This window comes from Molothrus aeneus, chromosome 1 (assembly GCF_037042795.1).
Source record: "Molothrus aeneus isolate 106 chromosome 1, BPBGC_Maene_1.0, whole genome shotgun sequence".
In the NCBI taxonomy this organism is placed as follows: domain Eukaryota; kingdom Metazoa; phylum Chordata; class Aves; order Passeriformes; family Icteridae; genus Molothrus; species Molothrus aeneus.
The window spans coordinates 126,837,644-126,850,434 of record NC_089646.1 but is presented as its reverse complement, the minus strand read 5'-3'; the positions used below and the strand labels follow the sequence as shown (position 1 = coordinate 126,850,434).

The window sequence follows — 12,791 nt, the reverse complement described above, 5'->3', positions numbered from 1 at the left end:
GCCCCTTCAGGTGTTGTCTCTGACTAAAGATGTACTCTCAAGGTTGCCAAAGAATGCCCCAGAGATGGCAAATAAAGGTGGAAAAACGTGTCCAGTGTTGTGATCTGACACAGATGCTCACCTAAGACAGCAATGCTGGAAGGAGAGAGTTTGTGCTGTGCATGAAGTAATGACTTTTGAGCAGCATAGGAGCTTGGGGCAAGGCAGATGCTTGCTTAAATTTATTTTTTTATAGAATAATTTAATTATTTTCCTATCTACATTCATAATGGTTGCTAAATAGAATCAATGAAAAAACAGTGCTACTGAGGTCAGGTGTCTAGAGGCAAGATTTATAGAACTCATTTTGGCTCAGCACAGGGAAACAGTTAATAACACCAGTGCAGATCTTGATCCTGTATATTACAGACAAACCATATATATATATATATGAGTCTGGGCTGAGAAATCAGGAGTGCAAAATGTTGAGAATCCCAGTCTTGAACAACCAGGAAATTCCCTGTAGAAGGAGTAACATCTGAGAGTGTTCTTCACTTTCACAAACAAAAGTAGCATGACCCCACACAATAGTGAAGGATATTATTTTATTTCAGCAACACATATTTTAAGCACATCAGTATTCCCATGGAAATCCATCTGCCTACTCAGATTCTTAAAGTTAAACATGTCCTTAAGTGATGTGCAGGGTTCGGGCCAGCACTTCATTAATCCCTACCATAAGGATACAATCTTTAAGTCTTCCAGACACACTCATCCTCTGGTGAAAGATACTTCTTTTTCATTTTTGGCTTGAAAGTGTGTGAGTTATAGATACAAAAGGGACTACATCTCATTCACTCTGAGTGAAATGGCCTCTGGGCAAAGCTGATGCTGCTGTACAACAGGGCAATGGCCTGGCACACACAGTATGTGGGACTACACAGGCCATAGGTGGTGAGAATAATGCCAAGGGCATGCAGTTGGAAGTACTATCTTCCCTTTGAACACCTCAAAGCAGTATTTTAGGATGGCAAATTCCTGTCAGAGCACTTGGTATCGATACCATTTTACAGATGGGGAAATTGACATAAAAAAAGGTTTAACATTTTACTCAGTCATTCCTTGAAAAGATGAAAATAGAAAATAGTGAAAAATCCAATCCTGATTGTAAGACTACACTGCTCTCTAGATAGGCATTTTGCACAAAAATTATATTATTCTTTCCCTTTTATGTGTGTTCATATTATTATTTTTAAATTTTATTTTAAGAAACAAAAATCCCTTCTCCCTTTCCATGTATTTGCCTCATGTTTGTTATTTTTATTCAGCACTATCAACAAAAATCAAACCTAATTTATATATTTGCATATGAAATTTGATTAGGAAATCAATAGCTTTGAAACTTAGACATATTTGTAAAAGGTAGTGTTGGCAATGCTGTATATTGCACTCTTCCCTGTGAGATGGCAGAGAGTGAGGTCCTTAGCAAGGTGTACATCAATTGTGCACTCTCTCAAAAGTGACATTTTTTAGATAAGACATAGAACTGAGGCCCTCGTGATTTGTGTTAATTAAAGACCTCATGGTACTTTTTGTAAGCAGATGGTGTCAGTATCTGTGGCCAAAGTCCAACCTGAATAACTACTTGGGGCTGGAGCCAAAGCCTAGAGGAGTTACAACAAAGCCTCTCATTGATTTCAGAGGGCCTTAGAATAGATCCATTCTTTCTGGCCTGGATTTCTCTAATGCTGTTTTTTCAACTGGAGACATCAGTCTCTCCTGTCTCAAAATTATATTTAGTGGTGCAGAGGCACTGCTCATTTCCTTCAGTCTTAAAACACTTATACTTTATTAGCTGTACGCAGCAAGATTATCTTACCTCTTATGTGAGTGTTATACACACATTGAAAACCACTTGGAAATAACCATTAAGATTCAATAAAGGAAATTTGAATTTGGGTCCTTTCTAGCTGAAACTTAGACAAAAGAAAGCATGAGTATGTTTTAAAGTTTATATCATTAAGATTTTAAACAAGGTAAGATTTTAATATCAGAGCTCATAGCTTTGGTAACTTTCTAAAGAGATGGATCTCTAGGAATTGTCCTTAGAAATAAATTATCATGCTTAAGACTAAAAGAAACACAGTAAAAAGGATGTTTGTGTGAGAGATGAAGTTGGAAAAGACAGATAAATGTCATAGATATGGCCATCATTCCTCTTAGACAGCTGCAGTAGCGGAGATCACACAGAGAGTAAACGTATAATTTCCTAAAAACTAAGCAATCCAATACCTGTTTGGGGTTTTATTCCACTGTAGCCAGGAGAAGATGGCTTTCCTTGAGTGCCTCTCACTCCTTTCTCAGGAGCTGGTGCTCCCACTGGAAGAAAAGCCCAGCTCCTTCACAAGGACCTATACTATTACAGATTCCAGCGCAGTATATTAAGCATGACTAGCCAAAGTTTAGGTTTTCTTAATATATCACACTGTAATTTGCAAAACCAGCCCAAACTTGACAGAAAATTAATACTCAGGAATGTTACTGGTAATGTGCTTTTAGCATAAAATATGTTTTCTCTAAGGTTTGCTGTTGTTTTCCTAACTTAATATTCCATAAAGTTTCCAAACTACTTCTATGTACTCTAACTCCTGACTATTTTTTTCTACAACATTACATAGACCTTGAATCCTTTATAGTAAAGTCCCTGAATGATGTATTGGCTCACATATGGTAGATGTGTAAGTACATTTTTTTAAAAAGTAAGAAAGTTCAAGTAAGTTAGTTCTAAAACAAAATATGTAACCAATAAATTCCTTATTCAGCTTCAAGATATTGACTTTACACAAACTTCTAATGTTTGTTTAGCTGTTTTCATATACAATGCTTATGGTAGAGTTTTATGTATCTGAAGAAAAAGATAAGTCTATGTCAAGAAAAATAATATTATCATTTTTTAAACCGGAATGCTTAGCCAAGATTTGGAACCTGGGAGGGTTTTCTGATTGCCTTCTCTGGATGAATAAATTGGTCATGCTCCTTTAAAGCAATGGTGCCTGTGTGGAAAGCCCTGTTTTTCTGAACAGAAGGAGAACCAACAATAATTTTTTCACTGCACTTCCAAAAGTCTTCTGGGTAATTTTTAGCCCAATAACTTTCTCCTTGGGCTATGTTATCTGTTTTCCCCTACTTGATGGCAATTATTTCTTTCAGTTATCAGTCCTTCAGTTGTTCCTTTTCCTCAGTGCCCTGGATGATGAGTGGAGTCCAGACAGGACAGGAAGTGTCATCCATAACTGCCAAGGCCCTGTGGATGATGAACAGGAACCCAGATCAATGAGGTCTCTGCTAACTCATGGGCTGTGCAGCACTGTCAGAACCCAGAAAATTCCTCTGACTGCCCTGGAGGACTTGAGACCCCAGCGGGGGGCACAGAGACCTTGACATGGAGTCAAAGACACCTGTGCCTTCGATTTTAACCCATGGAAACAATTACCAGCTTTGTGCGAGGAGTTACAAGCCACAAGGGTTTGAATAGAATGATAGTGAATTTATCACAGGGTGAAAAAGTAGAATTTTGGGGTTTTTAGAATGGGGGTTCAGGAGGCAAGATGGAGGAATCTGGGCCTATCCTGTCTTTCTCCTTCTTCTTCTTGTCCTACATCTTCTGCTGTGATGGTGGCACTTTTAGATTGGTTTAGGGTAGAGACTGACTGTCTAACATAAGTGATAGGCATTGGAAAATTATTGTCAATAAAGTACAAGTAGTTTTTAGTATAAAAAAATAACACCGTCCTGAGAGCAGTCAGTGTACCTCAACCTGACCTGCTGGACAGACCTCCACAGGTCCAAAAAGGTATGTATTAGATAAGATAAAATAAACAACCTTGAAAACCAAGGTTGAATGGTTTGAATCTCGACTTCTTCCTCAAGAGTGGGGCTGGGAAAAAGGACTTTTTAATACCTCGGGAGCCATTACGGCAACAACAACTTAGAACCCGACACAGCACCGGTGCTGAGCAGTGTTCTGCTGCACCTGCTCCCAGGATATTAACCCTCAGCAGAAAGCTGGGGTCAGCACCTGAGGCTGCAGCCCCTCCAGTTTTGTTAGAATGGCTTACCTGTGCTTGCAAGTGAGAGAGCTCAGATATATAAGGCTTTTTTTTCCATAGTCAGGGAAATTTAACTGATTGATAGCTATGTGTGCCCAGGTTAGAGTAAGACTATTTTTCTGCTATCAGTTGTAAAATTAAATCAATAGTTAATTAGTTTATTTCCTAACAGCTATCACAAGTGGAGAATGATTTCTTTTTTTTCCCAGGTTTAAAGAAATACCAACTGACTACTAAGAAAAAGTACCTTCTGAAATATTTACTAATCTAGTATTCTCCTCTAGGAATATGAAATTGAAAGCATACAATATCTGTTTTTTCTAGCTGTATGTAAATTATCTAATTTCATGTCAACTAGGAAAAAAATTAAAATAATCTACTTGATTTTTTTAACTGATATTTCTGCTTGGTTTTGAAAAAATTAAGTTGTCTCATTACTTTTCAGGTCTCCATCAGATATCATAGCCTGTGAATAGCATAGCCTGTCTATAAGCAGGTCTCCATCAGATAGCATAGTCTGTGAATAGGATAGCCTGTCTATAAGCAATAAAGAATATTAAAATGCAATTCATTATGTTGATTGAATCAATAAATCACAATCATAATTCCTAAATTATTTGAGATCTGAGCTGCTATTGTGAAATCAGTTGAGACTGAGTTAATCACTAGACTCTTATGTCCTTTAGTGATACTGACAACAAATGAAAAACAGCTGTTTGTTTTTCTGTATGATGGTGACTTATTTGGACAGACATGCAGAGATTTCTTTAGTGTCTGAATGAATTATTATATTTTCATTTTTTCAATGTTCTATTTACATAAATATAATTTTCTTATAGAGTAGAAGTAACAAAACGGCACTTAAAATCATTCATGCTTTTGAAATCAGATAGGAAAAGTCTTTCTTCATATCTTATTGTCATATATAATTGACCTAAATTTTAGCTGCACTATCAAAACCATCTGAGGTAAAAATTATAGCCCATGTTGAACAGCTCCTAAAAAATCAAAAAGGAGAAGGTTGTAAATTGGTGGTTTTTACCTAAAGCTGCTACATTCCAGGACAGGGTCATACAAGGACTGCCAAATGATGGTTTCTGTCTAGATCCTGACTGCAAATAAATTTTGCCTTGATCTTGTCATTGCTCCAGACATATTGTGGGGAATCCTGCATTTCTGTAGGTGACCCTCTGTCTCTGACCTCTTTCCCAGCCATTTGGGTGCAGCTGCTGTGGACCAACAAAATTCCAGTTACAATGGCAAATAATGCCTGGCTTGTAAAGAATCAAACCCGGAACAGTTTGTTAATGTTATGCAAAGGATGTTACTCAAACTGTTACCCAGTGAGGAGGCCTGGAACAGTGCCCACACATGGATATATGTTCCCTGACCCAGCAACAGCAACCACAAACAAATCTGACAGAATAAGGTGAAGATTTTTTTTTTATTTTCAGGAGGAAAAATATCCAAAGACTTACAGTTTTTCTGACTTATAGCCAGAGGACAGTGCTGTTTCAGTGTTCCTTGTCTTGCATATACCAAGCTCCACTTGAGAACAAATATTAAACTGCAATCTAATGGCTGACTGTGATACCCAATGTTGCCTGCAATAAGGCAACCCTGTGACAACACCATTGTGTTGCAAATGTTACACAAACCAGAAAAAAAAGCACAAACCTGAAGGATGATTTCAGTTCAGGTATGCTCTCCAGATAAATACAGTGATGCCTATGAACTGAAATGATAGCTATGCAAGAGCACACTTGGATCCCTCTTAAAATGGACTTAAAAGCATATGTTCATTCAAGTTCATATTACACACTATCCATTTTTCTTCCACAAAACATGTTTCTGGATTGTTAAAGCTACCACTGTCACTCAGTATAAGCAATGAAAAAATAATTAGAAAATTAAAAGCCATTGAGATGTACCTAATAAAAAAGTATTGCAGTTATTTATTCTTGATAAAATATCAGGAACTTTTTATGCATCTAGTTAGTCAAATAAAAGTTTTAAATGTGAATTTATACTTAGTTACTACCCAATTCTAGTTGTTATAAAGACAAACTATCACTACCTGATTCAAAACTTTCTCCAATGTCAATTTTATTTCCTACTTTATTAATTCTATGTTTTATTTTCATCTCCATAAAGTCTGAATATCTTAAAAAACCAAAATAAAATGGGGGGATATTAGTATGAAAGCTGCTTCTGTATGTCTTGGAGTCCAGCAGTCTTCTCAGATACATTGTGCATGCTTGTGTACTCATGTTTGTTAAGTAGGGAGGTGAAAGAAAATTTAGGACTGGAGTTTGGACAGGCACTTTCAACACAATATGCATTCACCAAAATGCTTTTAAAGCTAATATTTCTTTGCAACATTGCTCTGAATCTAACAAAAAGAGCAGGCCATTGGCAACTTGGGAAGTTCATTTTGACATACCGTAATAAAATATTTTTGTTCCGGGAACTATTGTTCCATAATCGTGTTTATAGATTATAAATTTGCAGATTCTAGTGTATAAAAATGTTTTATCAAGGCCCCCATTATTCCCAAATGAAGTTATAAGGCTAGATACCCCAGGTTACTTTGCTGCTCCAGCCTCTCCAGTGTCCCATCTCCAGCATCAGGGCCCTGGAAGTCATGGGGCTTCCTCACTACTTTCAACAATCATCTTCAGATTTTTTCTTCTTATATGCTCATAATTACTTATTTTCTTTTTATTTTCTTTTCCTTTAGGACTTTTCTTCTCAGGAGGGCCCTAGGATTTTGCAAGAGCTTGGCTAAAACCTGGCCTGAAAAAAGTTTTCAATATGAACAGATGTTCAAAGGATTGAGGAGCAATATAAGCACAAGAAAGCATATCCAGGAATTTACAGTATAAGTTCTTCCTCCACCAGATGGAATATCTGCATCTTTAATAGGTTTTGAAAGAGGTCTCTTCCATTAATTTCTCCAGTTAACATTTTTGAAGCCACGTTATTTTTCATCATTCAGCGTCCCATACCAAGGAACTCCATACACATATCATGGGAAGGACAATTTCCCTTTGTTAGCTTTTAACAAGAGTGTTCCAGCTGGTGAAACTGCATTCTTAGCTGAAAGTGTCAGTAAGTCTGCACCCATGCTCTAGAAGCCACCTACAATTTCTACTGCAATCTCCTTCTATTATCTTTTGCACCTCCCGAAGTATCTCTCATACATTTAGTTAATGGTATTTCACATACTCAGTCATCTGTCTTTGTAGATTTTTTTGTGTGCAATGCGGGTTCCAATATTTTATTCAGTATTTGAACATACCATGGATTATGTGGTACAATTTTTTTTCCTGATTTCCTGTCTATTCCTCTATAACAATTTAAAAATTAATATTTTCAATTAGACTATTAACTGATGAGTAACGAACACCTCCTGCATCTTTCATTTAAGATGCAGGAGTTGTTTGTTACCTTCAGTTGGGAGCTTACCTTCAATTGGGAGCTTACCTTCAATTCATATGGGTGTTTTAGAAGGTAAAAGAAAATAAAACTCTACAATTTCTTTCTTAGGCACATTCATTAGCTGAATGGTGACAATAGAAAATGCTGGCCTTCATTAAAATGTTCAGACTCTGTGACAATATAAGCATGTGTATAATTTTGGATGTCTAAGGGAGCATGCACATTTTGGATGTCTAAGGGAGCACTTAGTCCTAACCCCAAATGTGGTGCAGTCACAGAATGTCACTTACAGGAGCAGTGCTGGTCTGGCTATATCTGTTGGCTGGTTCCATAGCCACAGAACAAATGGGAGACAGGAGATCTTGCAGAAAGCATTTGGGTTTGTTATAGGGGCAAAAGGGGGAGGCAAGGTTAGGGATTTTGTTTGGTTGCTCGGTTGTTTGGTTGTTCTGTTTGTTGGTTATACTAGTTGTTTATTCTGCTGTAGCAGCTCAATGATCTTGATTTACCCCGTGACCCTACAGTCACTGGACTTGATGGAGAAGTGGAAGGATTTTGTTTCCAAGGAAAAATGGCAAAAGCAAAAATAGTCCCTTTGCTCTCAAACTCTAGACCTTAATGGCCACATGCATCGTTCTCACTGCATGTGGGAGGCCCAAAGTGGTGTGTGAACCTTTCTTAAGTACAATCCAGAGTAACTACCAATCCATGCTGAAATGCAATTAGCAGGGCTACAATGATTCTAACAGCCTAGGCATTAGTCCAGTACCAGATTTGTTAGGAGCACTAAGGTTCATTACATAGAAGATTTTGAGATCAATACTTTTAATATGGGGAGGAAAGGGAAAAGGTGTACTCAATTAGATGTCTCAGGTTAACATTTATAGACATGTTTTAGCAGCTAATAGAACATTACTTTGCCCTCCCACACAGCCTCTAAGAGTCTGCAGTAAGAAAGGCAAACAATTGCATAGCAAGAGCACTCAAGCTATCCAACTACTTATTAAATAAATCATTTAAAGCAGAATTTCCCTCCTGTAGGGCTGCAGGAATTAACTCGGTCTTGGAAAATGACATTAACGTAGAGAGCTTTCACCCTCTCCAGGGCATAATTATTTAATACATAATAAATTATATACAGTTATCAAGTTTGTTTCCCAATAAATCCAGCCTTAGTGACTGGCAAGAACAATAATACTTCAAATCACTATGCATTTGAAAGAAATCACTTAAGAATAACATAAAATGGTCCTCATTAGTGAGCTGCAATAGAATGCCTTAAGGCCCACTTACAAAGAGATAAAGACACTTAATTATCCAGCTGCAATATAGTTCCTTAAGAGTTTCTGCTTGAGACAGCAATTTTGTGAGTAACTAGCTCTTCACTGAGAGGAGAACTAAAGTCTTTCATTAACTGTACAAGGAGATTAAGTTGCTGGCATTGTTTAATACTTCTAGTGCCCATGTTTCTTTAATTGATTTATATTTTTCCACACAGATACCCTAATGTGCATTTGATGTTTCCATCTGAGAAATGGTATGCATACAAAGAAATTTTTTACTAACAAGCCATTTGGGTGACACTGACAGTGCTGTTAGTTGGTTTATATATTCTGATATTCTCTGTAATATCTTTGGTGTGACTGAATAATGCCAGTTTCACAAAACTGAGTGAAGAGGCACTGACCTATACTGTAGGAATGAGGGTGGGTAATTGATTTTAATATAAAAAATCAAATAATTTATATACACTTCCAGTTTAAAGTTTTCAGTACAAATAAATATTGATCTGCCGTGATCATCAGCAAGTTAATAGGGATAAAATATCAAAATCCAAAATTCTGTTTTGAAGAATTTACTTATTTCAGAACTGAATCTCTATTAAATTACAGTATGAAAATATTTTTATTTTCAAAACATGATTATATGGATTTTTTTTTTATTTTTTTATTTTTAGAAAAAAACAACACAGGTAGTGATCGTATAAATAAATAAACAAGACTAACATCAACACTAAATATAAACTCTAACATTACTACTACCTTTTAACAGATAATATAGTGAAAAAGGGTACTTGTAGTTGTAAGTCACCTCATCATGGAAAAACTCACTTGGACAGAACTTACTTTATTGATCTAAAAGAAGTCCAGACCCAAACTCTGAAAATGTTAAGTGAGTCAGATAAGAATGACCCCAAAAACTGTCCAACAGAACTTTCTGAGCATCTCTGAAAATTGCGTATCTACAAAGAGAGTATTCAACAAAAGCAGGAATTGCATAGCACCTGAACAGAAGAAACAAAAAACACAAAAGCTGGTGCTGATGTGTGTGTTCAACTGAACATCTCCATGACAGCACAAAGTCAGAGCAGCCTCTGACTGCAGCCCTGCAGCACTTTCTGGATCATTTGCTCAAGAGGATCCAGCCACAGTGAGAGTAAGGGGACCCCTCTTCCCTGACACTGAGGGCAAAAGAAAGATTCAGTTTTTCTCCAGCTTTCAAAATATAAATAGGAGCAGATCACATATTGGAATGCATCTTTGTAATAGTGAGCTTTGTGAAACGCCAGCAAGCATTTTCTGATAGTGATCTTCTGATCTCTTTTTAAATGAAAAGTATTTCTGTTTTGCTTTAGAATATCTTAATAAAAATGAAAGCCTCATGCTCATAAAATCTCTAAAGATGGAGGAAGTAGAGACAAACTGAGAAAATTGATTTTTCCCATAATCTTGAACCTTAGCTGAAGTTATCTGCTTTGACATCTTTGGGAAAGTTAAAAAGTGTGTGGAACAGCAGATGATTTCAGAACATTAAACTGCATTTTGTTTAAAGCTTTGGTGTAGACATTCTAACTTTTACAAGTCTGAGGTTTTTAATTAATTCTTAACAAATAAATATTTTTAAAATTAATTAGTATATCAAAAGCATCATGCTTTGTTCTTACACCACATGATATTGGAACACATTGATAACTAAAATACAATTTCTGGTTTAAAAAAAATCTGTCATTTCATGCATGAATACATTTCTTAAATGATGTTTCAAGCACAATACTGATCCACCTCAAACCTACAGCTTTCAGATGAAGCTGATCAGAATCTTCTGTGCACCTGGAACAAAAGATTCTTCTATGTTTTGAAAGAAAAATAATGAAGTAATTTATGGGACACACTCTAAGTTTCTGCCTCACCAGTTATGTCTCATCACGTTGGAAAAAACCTTAATAATGTCAAGGATGAAGTACCAAGAGGAGGCATGGGCTTAAGGAATGAAATGTTTATAGAGAAATGGTACAGAAAAAACTAGCTGTTGCCTCAAAATATGTCTCAAATGAGTACCAATATTATTCTTTCTATGAACAGAAGTAAAATGATCAAGATCAAGACCTGTATCATAAAACCTTGCTCTTCTACATGGCTAAAATCTAGTGGATTTAAATATTCTCATTATTGTATTCCAATTTATGGCTGATATAGAAAATTTGTATTATCGAACATGGTCAAAATACTAATATTTAAAACTACTGTTCTCTTTTTCTGTCCTGCATTCCCACGAGGATTTTTTATTTGGTTTGGTTTTGGCTTTTTGTGGTTCTGGTTGGTTTTTGGTTTTTGGTTTTGGTTTGGGTTATTTTTTTTAAATTTTGGGTTGTTTTTTTTAATACTAGCCTTTATTATAAAAGATGTCTTTGAAGTCTGCTTAATGAAGAAGGCCAACATCACTGCTGAGGCAATTCTGCTTCTGTCAATGGAGTTTCCCCTGAGCCTGTAACCTTCAGGTCATTTCTTTGAAGTTCTCAGTCTATTCTCACTCTTTTCTCTTCAGAGTAAATTTTTACATCACATCAGCTTGGGAATAAGAAGTGGAATAGATTGACTACTGTTTAATTTTTTTTTAATAAATTAATTGCTATGCCTTTAAAAAGCATGAATTCCCTTCAAATGAACTTTTGGACGTATTTTTTTTCCCCTATCCATAAACCAGGAGATCTGTACCTTTTCTGAAGTGCCAGACCCAGTAACCATGGTATTTATTTTATGAAGTCAATAGGTACTTCTGGGGAGGTAAATTCTTAGCTTATACTTGTATGATTTTGAGAATTAAGCTTGGCATCTTCAAGAGGAAGACAATTCTTCATTTCTCTTTTACTAAGAGGCCACAAAACCAGATATTCATGACAAAATTTCCTCTTCTGTTCCATTAGTTTTCTGAGGTAAGTAAGTTTAGGCCAAACATTTTAACAAGGTATATTATTATGCAGTCTGGAAAACAGCCAAAGAAAAAAAACAATAGGACAACAAAAATAAATGTATGGTGAAATATGCTTTCCCACTGAATTTTACATTCCTTTATCCTGTGGGTAGGACTACCTAGGCAGTTACCACAAGTTATGCAAATTATTTTTGAGACAATATAAATTCAATAAATTTTCTTATACTGGAATCAAAGACAACTCATTTTTGATTGGGCACCTTTTGTGACATTGGCTTGAACCATAATTTCCCAGTGGACCAGTATCCTTTCTAAAGCAATTGGTTTGAACTTGCATACACATCTTTGATTGCATTAGCTATTGCTTAACATAATTTGTAGTATATACCTTGTTTTGGGGTTAAGGAGTTTTTTGAGTAATATTCATGTGACTGTCTACTTTAGCACTACATAACTTCTCCATAAATAATTTTTCTCATGTGGCAACTTAGAAAGTACTTCACAATACTATTTACATGTTACAGATGTGTTTGACAGTGATAGTAATGTGCTTTATAAATAACACTCTAAGAAAAATAATACTCTAAGTAGTATGAGAAAAGACCAGTTTAAAGAAAACAATAAGCACAAAACCTTTTATGACCTTTTCTAAGAATAATTTGATTCCTATCCATCTATAAATTAATTTCTATTTGTTATTTTCTACAGGTGAAGCACTTTTGCAGTCTCAGAAATAATCATGCAATATCTCTGTGATTACTCAGGCCTTCACTGCTATGTTTTTATCACCTCATCTTTTGTTGGGGAAAAGAAAAAGTTTCATGCATTTATCTACAGTTTAATTTTGAGATTACTTCATCTTTAAATAATTATTTTAATATTCACCATAGTGAAAAACCATTTCCTTTGAAGGCTAGTGTCTGAAGGTGCTTTTATTTTAGAAATTCTTCTGTAGAAATTTACTGGCAGATGTTGCCAAGGTTTTTGCCCCTGCCTAAAATATACCAATATACCCAGACAATGTGACAAGTTTGTTTAGCCACAGACACA

The 12,791-nt window shown here is 35.8% G+C and overlaps 1 protein-coding gene across 3 annotated transcripts in view; it reads right to left on the bottom strand.

Moving 5' to 3' along the window:
• Positions 1-12,791, bottom strand: part of ANGPT1 (angiopoietin 1) — a 149,866-nt gene that overhangs the window by 55,270 nt on the left and 81,805 nt on the right. The gene's annotated exons all lie outside the window — the stretch shown is intronic.